The 19,247-nt window shown below is 35.1% G+C and overlaps 1 protein-coding gene across 1 annotated transcript in view; it reads left to right on the top strand.

Moving 5' to 3' along the window:
* Window positions 1-5,929: 5,929 nt before the first annotated feature.
* The window catches only part of loxl1 (lysyl oxidase-like 1), a 55,252-nt gene continuing 41,934 nt past the window's right edge, over window positions 5,930-19,247 (top strand). The window contains exon 1 of the mRNA XM_088921848.1: window positions 5,930-6,154. The gene's annotated coding sequence lies outside the window, so the exon portion shown is untranslated. The remainder of the gene's footprint in view (window positions 6,155-19,247) is intronic.

Genomic DNA, 19,247 nt, shown 5'->3' with positions numbered 1-19,247 from the left:
GAAATCTCAGGTTTTTCTTACATTTTGCTCAGGTGCTGCTGATGGCTAGCTCACCATCATTAAGCTTATTGGAAGATCACTTTCTGTTAAAATCTGAAGTCACATAAAGTTCAGGTTCTTGGCTTGTGGATTTTTGTTGTGCTTTGTTTTATAGGTCAAATGTCAGTTGTAGTATGTACAGTATGAACCACTAATAGTTAAAATAAACAGTCAACTGAATCCTAACCTGCAGACACATATTGTAAATTGACTATGGAGTCTTGAACAAGACAGTTAAATAACATCGAATGCCCAATTATATGCTAATCTCCCAAACATGAACAAAGGAAAAGTCCATTTTTAGACTGGGAATGGACAATATGGGTGCAATATACATTTCCCCTCCTAGCATTGCTAGGTAAAAATTTGGATTGAGAAGGCCTGAGTTTCTGCTGGTGGCCTTGTGCTGGCAGGAATGGATGTGGTTACCACTGCTGATTCATTCTACAGGTAGTCTCCCCAGCAACTGCCACAGCAGCAAGTCCTTCTGACTTGCACTGAGAGTGCTTTTCAACATCCTTGTCCTGATCTCACATAACTTTAGGGAGTCCCTGGGGAGGGAATTGGATGGTATGGGTGGAGGGAAGAAAATGGAATGAGTTTTCTTTATGCTGTTGTTTTGTATTATTATATAATTGCCCCTCTCAATAAAATGAAATAAACATAAATTTGGAGAGCCTTACCTGGCCTATTAGATATTAGAAAATCTAAAAATGAAAAATAACTAGAACATATTCATCCATCCATTTTCTAACTGCTTCTTCCAATTTCAGGTTTAAGGGGAAGCCAGCACCTGTCCCAGCAAGCAATGGTTGCAAAGCAGGGTACGCCCTGGATGGGACACTAGTCTATTGCAGGACAAACGGGCACAAATACAGACACAGACGTACCATTTGGCCCATTTTCCCAGAATCCAATTAACCTACCTGTATGGTTTTGGACTATGGGAGGAAACTGGAGCACCCAGAGGAATCCCACATGAACATAGTGAGAACATACAAACTTCATGCTAATAGCACTCCAGTTGGAACCCATGTGCTACGAGGCCACAATACTAACAACAGCACCACTGTTCCGCCCTCACTAGCATGTATATTTATTTAAAATTATCATCATCTGTAATTCGACTTAACAAACTTAAATTTTAAAATTGTACATTAAACTTGGTTTACTACAATGTAATTTTTTAATAGAGTGAACTTCAAATAGGTGATATAATAAGAGCAGAGAGGTATTGCACCTCAACCTACAGTACAACAATTTAAAAACAGTTGTTCAATTTTAATCTAACAGCTGTTAGCAAGTCATCTGTTAAAAAACTATATTGCAAAAGAACATTTAAAGACAGTTAACTTAATACCTTTAATATATAATTGTTTCAGACCAGCTGTTGAAGTTTTAATTAAGCTCCTAAAGGATTTAATTGTCTTAAAACTCAGTCCTTTGAACTCCCCAGCCTCAAAAGTGTGGCAACCAGAAAAGTGTTTCCAGTCATGTGTGTTGAGCTATAGAAGCTGTTAACCAAAACCACTGAAACATAATCCAGCCTCAGAGCAACCTGAAGTATAAAAAAACAAACATATAAACTGCTTAGCAATTTCAAGAAATAATATGGAGCTACAGGCATAGAATATTATGGAGTTACTCAGCTAATCCATAGGGCAAAGACCAGAATCTTTACCTATTTAATCAACTTGGATGAATCATTGTAAACATCCACGAATAAACTTCAAAAAGGTATCATTGGTACATATGTATACTTTAATAAGCTATGTATTGAACAAATATTTTTTTTCTGTTGAAGAAAGCTAGTACTTCCATCTGCAGTTGTACTGTATATCATTCCTTTTTGGACCAAAACCAGTACTCATAGACAGATGATTAAGTAAAAAACAGTTTTAAAATTGTCAGGATTGGGGAAAAAGACTCATCCATTTTAGACTGCTCTTTTTATGCCTTTTTGGAAGATTTAGGGTGAAGTCTAATTTAATGGCTGACCAATTAGATCATTTGCTTCATGATTTGAATGTTGAAATAGACATTATGCAATAAATAAGCATTCTCATTTGTGATTTTGGGAAAAAAAGATGAATGCTTTCAGGATTACATATTTTTTTCTGGAATTGTTTTTATATATGGGCGTAATTTTTATCCCTACATTGCTTTTTGAAACTATGCATTTCAGAACCATTCTTCACTGATTGATTTAAGGCACAGAATCATAAATCTGTCCCAGATGTTGGGTGCAATTTTCTAGAAATACATATGCATCATAAGCAAATTTAAGATATGTTTTTACAAACATTATAACATAAAGAATGTATTTACTGATGGGAAGTTTCATGTTTGGTTTTCACTATTCATGTTTCTATTAAATAATCACCTTAATATTGACAACACATAATTAATGCTCTTGGTTAACATGAGAAAAGCAATAGTCCATCAGTTTCCCACAATTAAACATGGGTTGCTAAACACACCTGGTACCACCCAGAACAGTATACTCATTATATTAGAATCTTTGACTATTCCAAGTTCTTGTAACTACAGCAGAGTTCCTATAAATCCAGTCCAGCTAGAACATTACGAGTGCATTATGTTACTTGTTTTTTTAATATTCCATTATAGGAATATCATTACTGTAAAAAAAAAACAATTTGCTAACAGGTCACCACAATGATATGAATATATTACTATATGATAAATATGGCCTGCTAGGTAGCAGCGAAAGAAGGAATGCTTGGTATGGCTTCACTGTTTTCTGATATGTTGGTGGGTGTTTGCCCTGTCCTTTGATATGCAAAACAAGTTGATTTGTTTGTCCTGTTTTATGGTATGTGAGTGTTATTCCTGGGAAGTAAATTACTTGCTTCAGCTGCTACTATAATACCTTCCACAGTGTTGTTAAGTAGTAGTATCGAAGAGCTCGATATGTGCTATATTTGTATGTCCCACTTCAACTATGTAAGTGAAAAGCCAAAAGCTGTTTATTTTCTGTCTTTTTCTGCTCTAAAATGTGACTGAAGCAGAGAACTCCCTTCATGCCAGAGTTATCTTCTGGGACACACATCACAATCTGATTTAATTTTCTTGACATTTAATTGCCTTACAATGATGAGGTCTTGACAGAAAGGTAGACCAAGGCTTGTTTGTGTTGCTGAAACAACAAATTGAATATGTTCCTTTGCCAGTAATGGTTTCTGTCTTTTTCTTAGCTAAAGGATAAACTAATGAGTGATTCTCCATGGTCCTTTTGAGTCGCTTGTGAGGGGAACTATACCCAATCAGTTCACTAGTGCCTTTCGTAAAAGATTCCTATCACCTGAGATTCAAACTTTAGTCCAGGATCTCTTCCCTTCATAACCTGCTGGCTGTGAATTTCCCCAATTTGAACAGCTATAAGTACTTTTTTGAAAGAGATAGCTTCTGTACTGTAACTTTGATCTGAGGGGAGAGGGGAGAACAGCATTTCTCCATTGAATTGTGTTCAGTATTTAAAAAGTGTTGTTGACAGTAACATTGAAATGTGTAGTGTACAGTTGAGTGGGGGGTAGCTGCATGGTAAGAGACAAATCATCTAGATTACACCTTTGTTTTCCTTTCCAGTAATTTTTCCATCTAGGTTTTTGGAACATTCTTTAGAGAAATCTTTCTCTGGATGCGCTTTGCATTAGCTTTTCTAATAGTTCAGGTGGGTAGCCTTTGTTCTCCCGCTACATTACCTTTGCTTACTGCCCTGTCTTTCTCACACCTGAAGAAGGCTCCATGGCCGAAACGTTGTGTTTTCTTTCTTCTTTTTTTCAGCATGGAATAAACCTATTACTTGGTCCTTTGCAGCTTTTCTAATATGCCAGTAGCACACATTCTAGTAGACCAGTTGCCTCCAAATTAATCTCTATCTTTACTAATATGTAACTGAAAGAGGAAAGAAAAAAATGCAAATGTACATTCAGTATGTGTCTAAGAAATGAAAAACTGAAAACAATTGTGTAAAATAAAAGTAAATATGTTTTACAATGTGTACTTGCCCAATTTCAAATGTAATTTTGAAAATTAATCAACACCCCAGCAACCAGTATTCAGCAGATCTTCTTTTAAGTTTTGAAACATAAGAAGTTAACAAACACACCACCACCACTGTTTGCCTAAAATAACCGGTTTAAGTTTGGAATCCATTTGTCCATCAGATCTAACCAGAACCAAAGGATTCAAAAGAACCTTGAATCATAAGAGATCCACTTATGAGATGAAGGACTTTATCAACAGAAGCTTCACCTTTCTTGTCTAATCATACCCCTTGGCAAAGTCTTCTCTGTCCATTTTATAAGTGCTTCATCCAGTTCAGGGTAATAGGGGAGCAGGAGATGGATCTCAAGGAAACAACAAGGTGCAAGGAATGGTACTCTCTGGAAGGGAAACCAGTCCAGCGCAGTACAACCACAGATGCAGAGAATGCTCACAGCAGGGCCAGTTTTCCTGAAAACCAATTAACTTACTAGTATGTCTTTCATATGAAGGATGAACCCATAGCACCCAGACGAAACCCACTAGTACAAAGGGAAACCAAACTCCACATTGATGGCACCCCAGCTCCAGAATTGAACCAGTGTGCCACTGTCCTATCTGATTTAAGAATCGGTTAGTATTTATTAGGAAAATTATTGTTTTTTTTTATTTTTGTATTGTCAAGGATCTTTGCCACAGACACCACATTCACCACACCACATCTTTGATACCTGAGTTTTTTAAAAGTTCCTAATTGGTGAGTTACCCTTCCAAACTAATTTTTTCTTCATCCTCTCCTTAATGGAGTAGCAACCATCAACAAATGATGGATGTCACAGTCAAAACTGTGGAATGTCTTATGGATTTTTAGAGTCATCATTAGAGTTGTTGAGAAAGATAATCTTTCACCTCAGATCTTTGGGTAATATCTCACTTTCTCATGATGGTGTAGTATTGAGTGCTTTTGCTTCAGTGTTCGGCCTCTGTAATACCATCAAGAAGGACTCAAAGTGTAATACCATTAAGAAAAAGTCAAAAGATTATGCAATGGTGAGTACTAACATACTTTATAAATTACATTTGTAAATGAAAATTTAAATAAATAATTCGACACACCCTTTGTGAGAGTGTGAGATAGTGTTCTTGACATGATGGTCAGGATCCACGGTAGTCTGACAGGGCTGGTCTGGATCAAGAGATTGGTTCGGGATATTTGTGTCTTTTGGCAGATTTATGAGATTTCAGAAATTTCATTGATGTGACATTCCTCTTGCATTTGTTCAGTGTCTCTGTTCAGCATAACAGTTTGATGTTTATCTTCTGAACTATTGTTGATAAAGGTGCCAGCCTGTGCCAGTCTGTTTTGTTAATTTATCTAAATTCGTTTTTTTCGGTGTTTTATTAAAACTGTTATTATTGTTCTTTTTTGTATGTGAGAAAGTAAGACGGTGACAAATGGAATTCAAGCTTGGGCCACTTTCCCTGGAGAGATAACTGTTTTTCTCCAATGTATCCGATATGCTGCATTTATTAAATAGATATTTCTATAAAAGTGTATTTATATATATTTTTTATTTCCCAAATAATTTATACTGGCATAAAATAAGATTTGTACTGTGGCTGGATATACGTGCTACAATATGAATATGATATGGATGCAAAGATACAGGTAGTTCTGTTGTTAGTTGTAAATAGGACAGATTTTCCATAATAAAAAATAGATTACTTTTCGTAAAAGTTTGCTTGGAAGTTTTCCAGGCTCTTACAAAAATATGTGTCTTTCCAAAGCAAGCGGGAACACAAACCCTGTGGGAAGCACTGAAGTGGATTATTGGCTGCTTGTTCTGCAGCAGAGGATGGTAGCTGGTCATCAGCAGGGACAGAAGAAAAGAGAAGGGAGATAAACAGGGTGAAATCCAAAAATCAAGCAGGGAGCTGGCTGGCAGTCAAGCACTGCAAAATCAAATAAAAAATGGCTTCAGCAGCTATATTTAGCATCTAAATAAACAGAGAAATGGAAAACAAAAGCAGAAAATGGAGTTTCAGTGTTCTTTAATTGGATTTTAAGCCTGTTGTGAACACAAGGGATAACAATCTCCTGGCATTGAATGTGAGTACAATTGATACAGCCTGAACGGGTTACTGATCTGTGCAAATGAACTCATTCTGTGTTATCAGCTACCCCGTCACCATAGCCAGTCTATCAAATGAGCCTTACTTGATCATGATAAAGAAAACAGAGAATAAAAATTAATTTATAACTTGGAAATTGTGCAGAATAGTCACATGCTGATGGAGCATGTCTCTCATTTCTACAGCATTGATCTTGGTTCACCATGCTTTGCTTTCCCTGAAAATAGCATAAATGCTATCTGCTGTACTCAGCAGAGAAGATTGGATTTATTAATTTGTATAGTAGGTTCTATCATAAAGCAGGCATCTTCTGTGTTAGTGCATATAAAGTAGACTGTTCCAAATGCATCTCACCCTGCCAGTTCTAGATACAGTCGCCACTTGGAAGGGAATTATACTTGAAAGATGAAAAGAATGTTATATAGTATTTGTAGTGCTTTCCATTGGCGTACACAGGAAACGGTGGGTCTACCAAACCCTTTTGTATATTGTGTGTGTACTCTTGCTTTTTAATTCAAGAGTTTCCCTTGAATTATATCCCTTTAAATGTGTCTAAAAGTCAATTATGTGATTGAGAGGAAATTACAAAACTACTTTACTTTTTCCAACAATTCAGGACCAAGCTTTATTGGTCTATACTGTGATTTCCCTTGGATTGGTCTATCCACTTTTTTTTCTAGAGACTATACAGAGGCTTCTATCACCATACCACTGGTTTAATATGTTATGTTAGGTTAGGTTATGAAGGAGGCTACAGCTTTGCATCATCATTATTTACGTAGGTGATGTTATTATCCTAAGCTAGTTACTCTATACTGTACATTTGAAGTATAGTACTTGAATTGTACCGGTTACATGCGCAGCACATTTAAGGCACATTCAGACTGTCCCATCAGTTATGCTTATCCCACTCACAGTGCTCACAATGCTTAGCAGTATACATAGCCCATTGAGTTAAGTAGTGCAGCTGGTTAGGTCTTTCACAAAATAGCTAGCAAAGACAGAGGCTAGGTAAAAAACATAAGTATGTTGTTATTACACCTACATAAGAACATATAAAAGACTACAGATATGTACTGTATGTTTCCTATAATTGGCTCAACCAGTAGAGGGAACTCACCTGGTGTAGTTCTGTGATTAGAATATTGCGCTAGTCCAAATTTGAGTCATATCACCATACTGTGGCTGAGATTCCACAAATGGCAGCACATGACTGACACAATGCCATCTAGGTAGGATTATTATTAATCAGCCAGAGTTCTTTTGGATTTCCAGAAAGCATCTACTCATGTGCCGTTATAGCGGCCTATAGTGACATCGGTCAAGAGATGAATTGCTTTCCAATCAAAGCTAACTCTCTTGTCAAGAGTTGTGGAACTTGAAATGCCAAATGATGAATGATGTTGCAGGCAGGAACGTTGGAGGAGCATGCATGTCATTGTCATGTGTCCCGTTTCTAATTCTCTCCCCAATCAGGAATCCTTGCTGGAGAGATACAGTACATGTTAAAGAACAGTTGGTAATTCCTGATTGGGAGGGTATATGATAAAAAAGAGAGGTTATGAGCTAGGACGCCATTTGTTCCCTCATTTTTATACTGTTATCAATGGCTCAAAGATCCCCATCAAAACAGTTCTTGAATGTTCCAAATAACTCAACATGACTTGGCAGTTTTTTAGTGTAAGTTACTGTTACCTAAAAGCTAGTAGCAGTTCAATGTTGATCTCTTGATACAATAAAATTATTAGGGTCTGTAATAAAGTATCATTTACTCCTACAGATTTTGTTTAATCTGCCTTGCAATAAGAAAAATCTTGTTGTTTATTTAGTAATGGGAATATATTGCTTCTGAAACCCTTCCCTCAAGAATTATCCAAAATACATATAAATGATGATACAGTAAAAAGGCTTTTAATCAGGAGGGTTTCTAACATTTTTCAGAGATACTTATGTTTGCCATTGAGGGACATTAGCCTTCCACAGTGGCCTTTCTCTCCAGAACAGACTTCTGGAGCAGATTTATTAAACTGAAATGCTGTCACTTAGCAATGCAAATCTGGGAGAAAATGTCGTTATAAGCTACAGCCAAATGCATTAGAAACCCACAAATACTATTTCAGCTTGACAGCCAAATACTTGCTGGCTTCAGATTAAGGAAGAGAAAATATGAATATTTGGGGACTCATTAAACAGAAATAGTATTCTCTTTGCTATTTTGCAGATTTTACTGTACAGATTTACTTTGCCTGTGCAAGCAATACAAATCCAGAACAATTCTATTGTCAAAATTCAAGGTAAAGAAAAACTGGAACAGATACCAAACAGCATTCTGTTGTAGCTAAATTTTCAAACTGAGAGCAGGAAATATTTTAATTATAGTCTTCAATAGCCTTATCTGAGCTGTGGCTTTCATTCAATTGTATTTCTGGCCAAATATCTTGCAGTCCTTTATTTCTGACAATTTGTACAATGTAGTTTCCAAAAAATATCAATTTACTACATTATTAAAACACTATTTATGTTAAGGTTTGTCCACAATCTTTTATTTTAACTTTCATTCCATTGTGTTTTCTTATGGTACCATGTTTTGTATGTTTTTGCATAATTGTTTATTTAAAGTACACATGCTAAAAGAATTGAATTTAAGTTATGAAAAATAAGCAAAATTGAGATCAGTCTCTACTGCCATTTGTATGACAAATACTCATCTATTTTTTAGTGTTTGTACATTTCAGGATTATGTTTGTGTGCTTTGCTGTGCCCACTCTCACAAGGTCTGTATCTAGCACCGCCAATGAGTTTATAACCAGCTTGGCTTCATTACAGAGGCCAACAGCTTAATCTATGTTCCCTCTAGCGCAGATAATGCAGAAATATTTTTCCAGGTATAAGTGTGGTACATGAGTATAGAAAATAATATAATGTTAGAAAGTACTAGCATCACTATGGGGGAGTAAATATTTGTTACAACACCCAAACATCCTCCAATGACACCAGACTTTTTGGATTCCCAGTGATTGTCATGAGAGAGCTCAGGACCCCATAAAAAAGAAATATTGAAATACTCTGCTTTCCATCTTAGAAATATGTTTTTAAATAAAAAATAAATCTAGAAATATGCATCCTAGTATATATCCCTAAAAAGGCAAAGCTCAGATATTTGCTAGCTTTCATCAAGCTATGTTTCAGTAATAAATTAATAATGCATCCCTTTAAACCTATTGTGAAGTATTACCATTGTTAATTAATCATTCAGCAGTAATTTTATTATTCTGTGAAGAATATGAAATGCAGCGTCGTCAAATATTTTGCAAATCTACTAAGCCACTAAAAATATTTAACAAGCTCCATGAATTTAAAAATGTCTTGCAATAGCAACAGTTATTTGTAGCCTTTAGTCACACTACAGGTGCAACACCCATGCCATCTACTGGACAATGTAAAGACATTTTGTATTTTTAAAAGACTTTGTAAAGTTTCAAGTCTCAATTATCTCTCCAGTATTGATTTATTATTAAATTGTTGAATTATTGTTCTTTATAGAATTCCTGTTTCAATTATAAAGTATTCTGACTGACAGTCTTTGTTTTATCCCTGTAATAAGTATTGTACACCCTCAGAGAAATTTACAAGATGAAGTACTAGTCTTAGTTATAATGACATTTTTCATTTTTAAATATTTGTGCTGGAATAGTAGGTTAACACTTCACATTATACCTTAACTGATGTCAAATGCAACGAGTACAAAAATGTACAAAAAGAAACTAACTGAAAAGGAATAACACATGTTGGAAACCTATCATTCACGTATAGCCTTAATAGAAGCAAAGAAATTACGTGTTTTTAATTTAAAAAAAATATTGCAAAAAAATACCTTTAAAAATTAAATCCATGGGGAGGATATCCATCAACAATAGGTTGATAAATGAAAATAATAATGAATCTGAGACACTCACAATAAAATGCTAATGTAGTTTATAATGCATGTTTGAGAGAAAGACTACCCACTACTCCCACCAATCACCCTCTCATTGTGGTGTACATTTTAGGCTATTCCAGCATTCTTTGCCATATAAATCAAACATATTAGTTGCTGAGTTTTTTCATATGTCCTAAAATTTGAAATGAAGCCTGGTGCATAAATTGTTGAGTATTGTAAAATTGGTTACATTATACTGTATATAGTCATTTCTAACATTATGATTCATGTAAAGAAAACATATTATTTGAATAGCCCTGTAAGTTATACCCCATCTACAGTATTAGTGCTCCAGAAAAGGTTGACTATCTGTGTTGAATTTGGTACCCTGTAACATTAATGGACCCACTTGATATATATTTCCTCTTATAAGCTACCACACGTTAACGTTTCAGGAACGTAAACCTTGCAGTTGGCAAAGGATTACTTAAGTCTGACTTTAATTATAACCAGCTATGTTGTCCCTGCATCGTCTGTAAGTTTGATTTTTTTTTTTATGCCCACGACCGGAATATGTTTGATAATTATCTTTTGGAACAGGTGGACGATGCATCTCCCTATGTTGTTTTGACAAATGGAGCAATTAAATCAATGGTTTCACACTGTACCAATGTGCAGTGTTGGCTTCCAACCATCAATAAATATTTGGCAAGCCCTTCTGTTTTTCTCAGAATGTTCCCAAGGTAAGAGTAATGGTGCACTGCCTGAAATACCCTGCTTGTGGTACAGAACACCAGGATTCCAAATAGTTCATGTTGTGTTGATAGTATATCATGACAAGGTTTTCTAAAGGCAGACAAGTGACTTAAGTATCAGTTCAGATCATCTAGAATATTGAATGTGTTTATTTTAGAAATTAGCACAACCATGTGCTAATAACAGGATCAGAAAACAAGATCTTGTTTTACTTCCATAAGTATGAATTAATGCAATTCAAATAATGAATTTTGTTCATTAAGTTAGTTCTTGTCAAAGTAATGTGAAATCTGAAAGCAAACACTTTCAATTATTCATAGATACACTAATATCAATTTTCAAGAACATTTTAGGAGTATACGTGAGGTCAGTCATACTATAGACTCTTGAGACTATAATTTTATCTCTAATTTGACGTGATTGGGAATGCAGTGTGTAAATTTATTAGCATTAGTGATTATGATGGGGTCGTGCTTGACATTGCGGAAACAAACATCTGAATGTGCTACAATAACAGTCTTTCAGTAGCTTGAAAATTGTTTGATCTCTCTGGAGCACAACCATTTGTGACAACATTGTGTATGTTTTGTGTATAATGAGACCAGATTGAAATTTTCCTTAAAAGGTCGCATGGAAAAACCATGGAATAGAAAGGACAGGTCATTTTAACCTGTCTTACAAACTCACAGTCCACCGCTGCTTAAAATATTTAAAATGTGATTGGTTTTTATATGGAAAAAAAACTCTATACTGTAGGTACTGTACTGTATCTTTGTAAAAAAAAATATTTACTGATATCTGAATAGTTCTTGGAAACTTCACTGCTGAATCAAAAATGATTCTTGGATACAATGCTACCTGTCACGATCGTCATCCCTCCTCTAGAGGGCGCTCTAACCCTTTTGTGTTTTAGTTTCATTATCACGTACACCTGTCCCTGGATTCACCGTTATGAATTAAACCCGGTGCTCAGGAAGCTCAGGGCTCTGCATTGGAACACGGACACCCGGAGGCCCGTTAAGCATCAAGTTGCCCTACGTCCGCAGCTTGAAGGCATAGACTTCCGATCAGAGCCTGGCTTCGTCATTCTGTTTTTAGTTCCCTGTTCCTGTTCCTGTTCCGGATTCCATTCCAGATATTAATCTTGTCTCATCTTGGATGGATCACCAAGCTTTGGATTTTGAACTGCGCCCGGATTTCCCCCTTGGACTGTTTTGGACTTGTTTGCCTGTGCTTCCCCCTTGCACCTGTTCACCATCGTCACGCCCCCCTGTCTGTCATCCCATCCTGATCCTCATCGTGTTGTCCCTGTACCCCTTCTCCAGTCACTTCCCAATCATACTGTCTGCATAAGGTCCTTAATACGCACTACATGGGAGTCAGGACCGGGTCCCGTGACAGCTACCATTTTTGGTTCCTAAGAAATAATGGTACAAACATTGGTACATCTTGCTGAATAAACCAAAAATGTAGCTACCTAAATCAGTCAGCTGCAATGTGAAAAAATATGACCTACAGAACTGTTGATGGAGCAACTTAAGACATGATTAGACTGCTGTTGGAATAGTGAATTGTTAAAACATGGGGAGCAATCAAATATTTTTGGATGTAATTTCCCACTGTTGTAGTGGTTATAGATATAATCGTCAAAACACTTTAAAATGCTCCACAAAAGTAAGACAAAGTAATGTTTGTGGCCTGCTGTGTTATTCTGTTGTGAATTTGCTTTCTAGTAATGTATCTGCTGTGGTGTTCCAGGCAAATAAATGTTTTGGATATCTATTAAGATTTTATATACAACTTATATTCCTCTATTTACAAAAAAGTACAGTTGCATATTACCTTAAGTAACACTGTACTCCTTTAATATTTTATAAATAACATTATATTAATCTTGTTTGAGGTCAGTGGCATCCCTACCAAGAGTCTTAAGAAACAATGTGCATTATATGCCATGGTGCAACTATGAATCTATGCAAAATAGATATATTGTATAATAGTAGTGACCACACAATTATAAAATTGTCCTAGAAAACATTTACAGTAGCATAAATGCTAAGAAACTTTTAGACAGTATGGAAAATTTTTTGGAATGATTCTTCATGTTTTACATAAATCTGCAAAAGTCTGATTTTGGCTTCCTAAATAATAATAATAATATTATACACTAACTCTTCTTTTCAAGCTGTTTCTTACATGATCAATGTAATGTCCTGTACTGAAATAATAATTATTATTATTATAGTTTATTTAATTATACAATTGTTCAGCTCATAAAAAACCTTCCTTTTGATATGTTATTTTGATAAGTAACTTCAAATCTCCAATAGTTTAAGATGCATATAGTTACAAAAATAACTGGTCCTTAGCTGAACTAAAACTATGCTTAAAGCAGTAATTGAGATCTCTGCTGGAAGAAAATCAAAAGACACTGGAAACCTGAGGACCAGCTCAGAGAAGGCTGGCATTAAATAATAGTTCTGTTGTTTAAAGGGGAAGGGGTCCTTCCCTTAGTGCAGCTGTCTTTTCTCTGAAAGTGGGCACAGTCACCCTAGAGTTGCCATGGCTCAAACACCTGTCACTTTCATTCACTGTCCCCTTTTTGCCACTACACCATACATTTTATGTTAAAATAAAGAGGAGCTAGGAACTCTTGCGTAACATTTTGGTGAGCACAGTCTTTCCATTTCCAAATATATTAAATATACAGTATATTTAAGCTGTAACTTGTTCTGTTCTTTACACTATGAAATGCTTAGCACCAAAAATAATTTATTTGAAGTGTGCCAGTGAATTTCGAAAGTTAATGAAGCATGTCTGTACTCCTGAACAAATGAAGCCTTTTGTATGAGTAACATCAGTCTTTGTAATATGCTTCCAAGAACACCTGCAGATCATTTAGCTCAGAGATTGTGGGCATATCGCCAATGTATAAACAAAGAGATTATTAACTTGTAAAGTGAAGTCCCACTGGCAACATAACATGAAAAACAACCAACCTTTTTTGAAGACTTGCGCACCTTTCATTTTTAATCACATTATGGCACAGTTTTGAGAAAACCTTATGCAAATAGAAGAAAAAAAAACAGGTTTGTATTTTTATTCATTAATTAATTTTCATGTATATCTATTTTTGTTATTTTGTATTTTTAATTAATAGAATCCCAAACTGCCTGTACCAAAAATGTTAACAAAAAGTAGAAAGGTGAGATGCGGTATTCTTTTGTCATTGAAATTCTGACAGTGTAAATAACTAGAATTAGTCGCATGGCTGGCATTGGCCCAGAAGAATGCACCCATTCTTGAAAAGATAACTCTGGACATTCCATTCATTCATTGTAATGTAAATATTTACTGCAAAACACATCCAATGTGATCAGTAAAGACTATTACATTTCAGAATTAGTCGTTGAAGTTTTTTAGTAGGATGTATATATTCCTCTATGGTACCAATAATTATTCAGGAATATTTTAAGATAAAGATGAATTCCCCCATTGATAATAATTTATTGTTTAAATAACCATGGGGAAAAAGCACATTGTATGCCTGTAATGAAGGACAATTACATTGACAGATGTGCCATTATTATTTAAGGGGGTGGTGATGATTTCCAATTAGATTTGCTCTGACTTGAAGGTCAGTATACACTGCACTGCCTTTTCTTGGAAACCAGAAAGTTCATTAATTGTGTTTATGGAAAACATCTGGTTTCAAGCACAGTTTCTTTAAAACTTTTATACACAGTGCAAATGAGTGGAAAATTAACAATCTCAGAAAGTTTTTCTTGTCAAAAGGATTGCGTTCTGTTTCAATAAAAGAGGTGGGTTGGTGACATTATAGAGACTGCTTTATGACTGTAGCTCAGACCATTTGGATGCCAGATCCAATCCTATTGCTCTGATCTTTTGGTCCCATAATAGTTAGTTGGGTTTTTTTGCTTTTGTTTCAATTAAATAGGAAAGTTTAGAAAATACTGCCATTTAATATCCATTTAAATGCTGTTTTTTTGTCCCAGATCCTGTAGTTCTTCTTTGTCTGTGTATGCCCAGCCACGGACTGGCATCCCAGCCAGGATGTATCCTGCCTTGCGCCCTTTGCTTGCCACAATAGGCTGCGACTCCCCCACAACCCTGTATTGGATAAAACAGATGGATGAGGCAATTCTATGATATGATAATTATTTACCTTTCCTGTGATAAAAAGAGTAAATTGCTCACTGTATTTCTGCACAGGAGTGTTCTTGTTTTTGTATCATTTTTTAAGAGACTGACTCCTATAATATATAAAGTAGATAAGCATACCTAAAACACACAAAGACCTTGTGGTACTTTTAAAACATTTTCATACATTTTTATTTTAACTTAGATAAGAAACTTCCCTTGTATCCACATTCCCACTGCTTTAAAACGTCATTGTAGCGTGGAACAGAAATGACAGCACTGAGATCTGCTGTAATAATATAAAACTGAGTGGTGTGCGATTTATTGTGAAGCTCAGATGACATCTTTTAGGCATTATCTGGTTTCTAATGACAAGAATGCACGCAGCATTTTTATATTCTGTATCTACTAATAAATAAAGGTCACTTAAGATCAGGTCTCTTATCTTTCTGCTTGAAAAACTCCCCAACAGCTCTGCCTTTAGGGGTGAGAATGAGTAGTAATAGTTAATGGGGTCTGATAAAGACTTGAGAAATCTGCATTAGAAGAACAATATGTCCTTCTTGCTATTGATTTTTTTTTCTTGAAGGGCACATTGAAGAAGTGAATAAAAAGTCACTAACTATAGAATACAAATGACCACACACATGTATATCTATTGTTCCATACAAATGCTACCTGGGTTTTATTGATACTCTTTATGCCGGTTGCTCTAAGGGCTGATTACATTAATTCACATCATGTCTGGATATAGGAGGGAAACTGGTAATATACAGTTTTTTAATATACAGATAAGACTTCTAAGAAAATAAGTAAGCCACAGAATACGTTTATAGCATAAGCTAGTGTGGCATTGGCAGCATTTATTTTTCATTTTTTGGCTATATGGTGAGATAGTGTAAAGATTTCTGATATGTGCTATGAGGACAGTCTTTTACAGGGTTTAATGTACACAGAAATATCATAAATTTCAGTATGGTATTAACATGGATTAGCATTTGGGATAAATTCTCACTAATAGTAAAATAAAAAAAACATATCAAGCCTCAATCATTCAATGAAAATTCCTATTTGAAAAGGGAAGTACGAAGTGGCGCATACTGTATGTCAAGAGCATGAAAGCAATATTTGGAACTCCTAGAAAACAAAGTGTACACTCTTCTAAAGAGAAAAACACTAGCCATTAACACACAATTTACTGTTTTGTGCAACAGTGACCTGGAGTAATGGTAACCAAATCATACAAAAAATAATGTGGACCAGTGACACATTTTACAGACAAATAAAATCACATGTGAAGACCACCACATTCTATATAATTAGAATTGTAATGTGTTTATAAGAAAAGCCCCTGAGACCGGCCTCTAGTGGTATTTCATAGGCATTACAGCCCCTGTCTTCAAGCTCCACTTGATAAAATGTTATTTTGGCTAAACACATTTTACTTTGCCTTCTAAAAAGGCCAGGGATGATGACCTAGTCAGTTGATTGAATGGTGTTTCAAGCAATGAGAATATTGCAAGCAGTCACACTCTTCTGCGTTTAATCACTCAATCAAGTCAAACAAGAAGGTCTAAAGTCTAATTATGTGCAGATGTAGCTCAACAGTCACATATTGTTACAGTATTGTTTTTATTAATATCAAAAAACATGTGCTGCATGCGAGTTATCTGTATAAATATGCAGTGAACCGCTTACTTTTTAATCTACTAGCAGATGTTATGATGAAGACTTGTCAGTATTTATGAACCAGTGATAGGTGAGTCATTATTTGCATGTCAGTGACCAAAAGCGTGTTTTGTTTTAGATATGAGAGACAAAATGACCTTTTTTGTTTTTTTAATAATGTTTCAGATTTTAAGAAAGTTAAAAAGGTATGTGCCTGGAGGCTTAGCAATAACATGATATTTTGTTGTTGTTGGCTTTTATTTAGAAAATATTTGCATGGGTTTCTCATTAGGTCAATATTCTTTTCCAGCATGAAGTTTGATTCAGCCTAGAGGTTCTTCAGTTGTTTAGAGGTGCTTAGAAATGTACCCACACAGCACCATATCACAGACCCAACTGGCACCAGTGCTACTAGTGATGAACAGTGACCATGTGTTTGCCATCAAAAGTGAAAAGGGACTTTCATGCAATGGTAATTGCTTCTTGCACAGAGTCGCAGAATTCACAGGTGGCTTAGTGGCCTTAATTACACAGTAGGCACAAAAGTACACACAGACACACAGTGTCTGTACACACAGAAGACACAGTGTGGAGGAGGCACATGAAAGTATACAGATAAAAGTATGCAAAATATAGATCCTACACCTGCAAGAAAGCAAAATATGGTGAGGGAAATCTTAGGGAAATTTCATTATTTTCTCAGAGGAGGTGAGATGTACTCCATGCTACATGCTAGTCCACTTCTCTCTGACACCTTTGACACATTCACCCCGGAAATACCCTCTTTGTTGTGGCTACTTTTCAAAATAAAAGGCAAAAAAGAATTGCACTTGAAGCTTTGTGATTCTTCTGCACTCAGAACTCTCACAGGGTTCTTGTAAATGCTTCAAAACTGCTAGACACCAACACTAGATTGTTTTTTAATAACTCCTACACTGATATTTTTGAAAATTGATCTCTGTATATAAATGCAACGTAACTAGGAAACTCAGACTGGGTAACATATCTCTGACATTACTCTATCAGTGCCCATATTGTAGTCTAGGTATAATACCGTTAACCACAGTTTTATTCTTTCATGAAAAATACATTTCACAAGATTTATGTTCTTCTGCAGTGTAAGAAATGTACATTTATGTATCATCATTTCAGAGAAATGCAGAGCTGTGGAGAATTTCTTAGGTTTGATAAATAGTGGTTCAGCTTTCAACAAAATAACAACTCTGGGATTTAGAACTTACATCAGTTCAACATTATGTTACAACTTAAATTCAGTTTTATTGCCTTGCGCTAAAGCCATTTTCCTGTTTTATTAGTCCTTTTACAATTTGCTTTTAAAACAGAAGGGGTGTGAATTGCAAGTTGTGTGTCCTTAAAGGAATTATTTTGATTGATACTGGGTATACAGTGGAAGATAGTTAATTACATCGCTGATTGATTTATGACATTTTAAGAGAGTTTTATAGAATATATTGGAACTAGAAGTGTAATTGGATTTTATATTCTGAATTTAAATTGTGCTCTCTGCTAAACTGTGCAGATTGCAGTAAAATTATATAAATGCTGTATCTGGAAGAGATGATTTTTGCAAATTACTCTACGGAAGAAATAGGAATACTTAGACTGTGGAGTGGAAGAAATATAAGATACATGCTACACAAATTGATATATAGCCAAGATATCTGTGCACAACATTTAAAAAATGATTCCATACTAATACAAAATCCCTGGGTACTGTTTTAACCTGCCTGCCTTAACCAAAAGGGCAAAGGAACCACACAAAACATCAGATAACAAATATCAAACACATTTTTGGCTTTGCCATTAGTTTAAACAGAATCTTTCCCTTTCCTGTTTATTGTACAAGAGGACAAATCAGCATACTCTCCTTCATCACCTGTATTAATATAGAATGTTAATAAAAGAGGTTATATATTAAATCTTATACTGTATATATTTAAACAGAGAGCTTATATATTATATATTGACATAATGTATGGAAGCTGTTCAAATGCTAAAGCAGAGAAAACTACTGGATTTCTTTTTTCATTTTCTCATTCACTTCTGAGTTGCTGTATCTTAGTTTTTGTTTTAGTTTAAATTCCCATTTATTGAAGGCCCATAGAGTAGGATTTTTCAAGGCTCAATGATCTTTGCTTAGACTCTTGACATCTGACCTTTAAAGGCATTTGTGTGGATTTCAGAACCACATTCTAAATTCAACATAGACCTAGAATGCCTAAAATGCATTTAACCTCAAATGATCGCATTTAACCCACAGGCTGTATTCTAGGTGGTGAAACCTTTAGAGGTTTACTACATTAAAAAGCAAATTCAAAACAAAATCCTGTTATTACAGATACCCTGTAGTAAAACTTAAGTATATCTAACCATAATTCAAAACATTCCTTTAGAAAACATCCTGTATGATTTTGGCAAAGAAAGGATCTTGCTTTGCAAGTAAAAAATAAAATATCATGATAATGTTTTACTGTGTCCCTCATTGCAGAATTAAAGACGCAATAACTGTATTAAAACATATGCTAATTTTACTATAATATACTAT

Source organism: Atractosteus spatula, chromosome 7 (genome assembly GCF_055471065.1).
Source record: "Atractosteus spatula isolate fAtrSpa1 chromosome 7, fAtrSpa1.hap1, whole genome shotgun sequence".
NCBI lineage: Eukaryota > Metazoa > Chordata > Actinopteri > Semionotiformes > Lepisosteidae > Atractosteus > Atractosteus spatula.
Note: the sequence above shows the minus strand (reverse complement) of the source record. Positions and strands in the feature narration are given on the sequence as shown.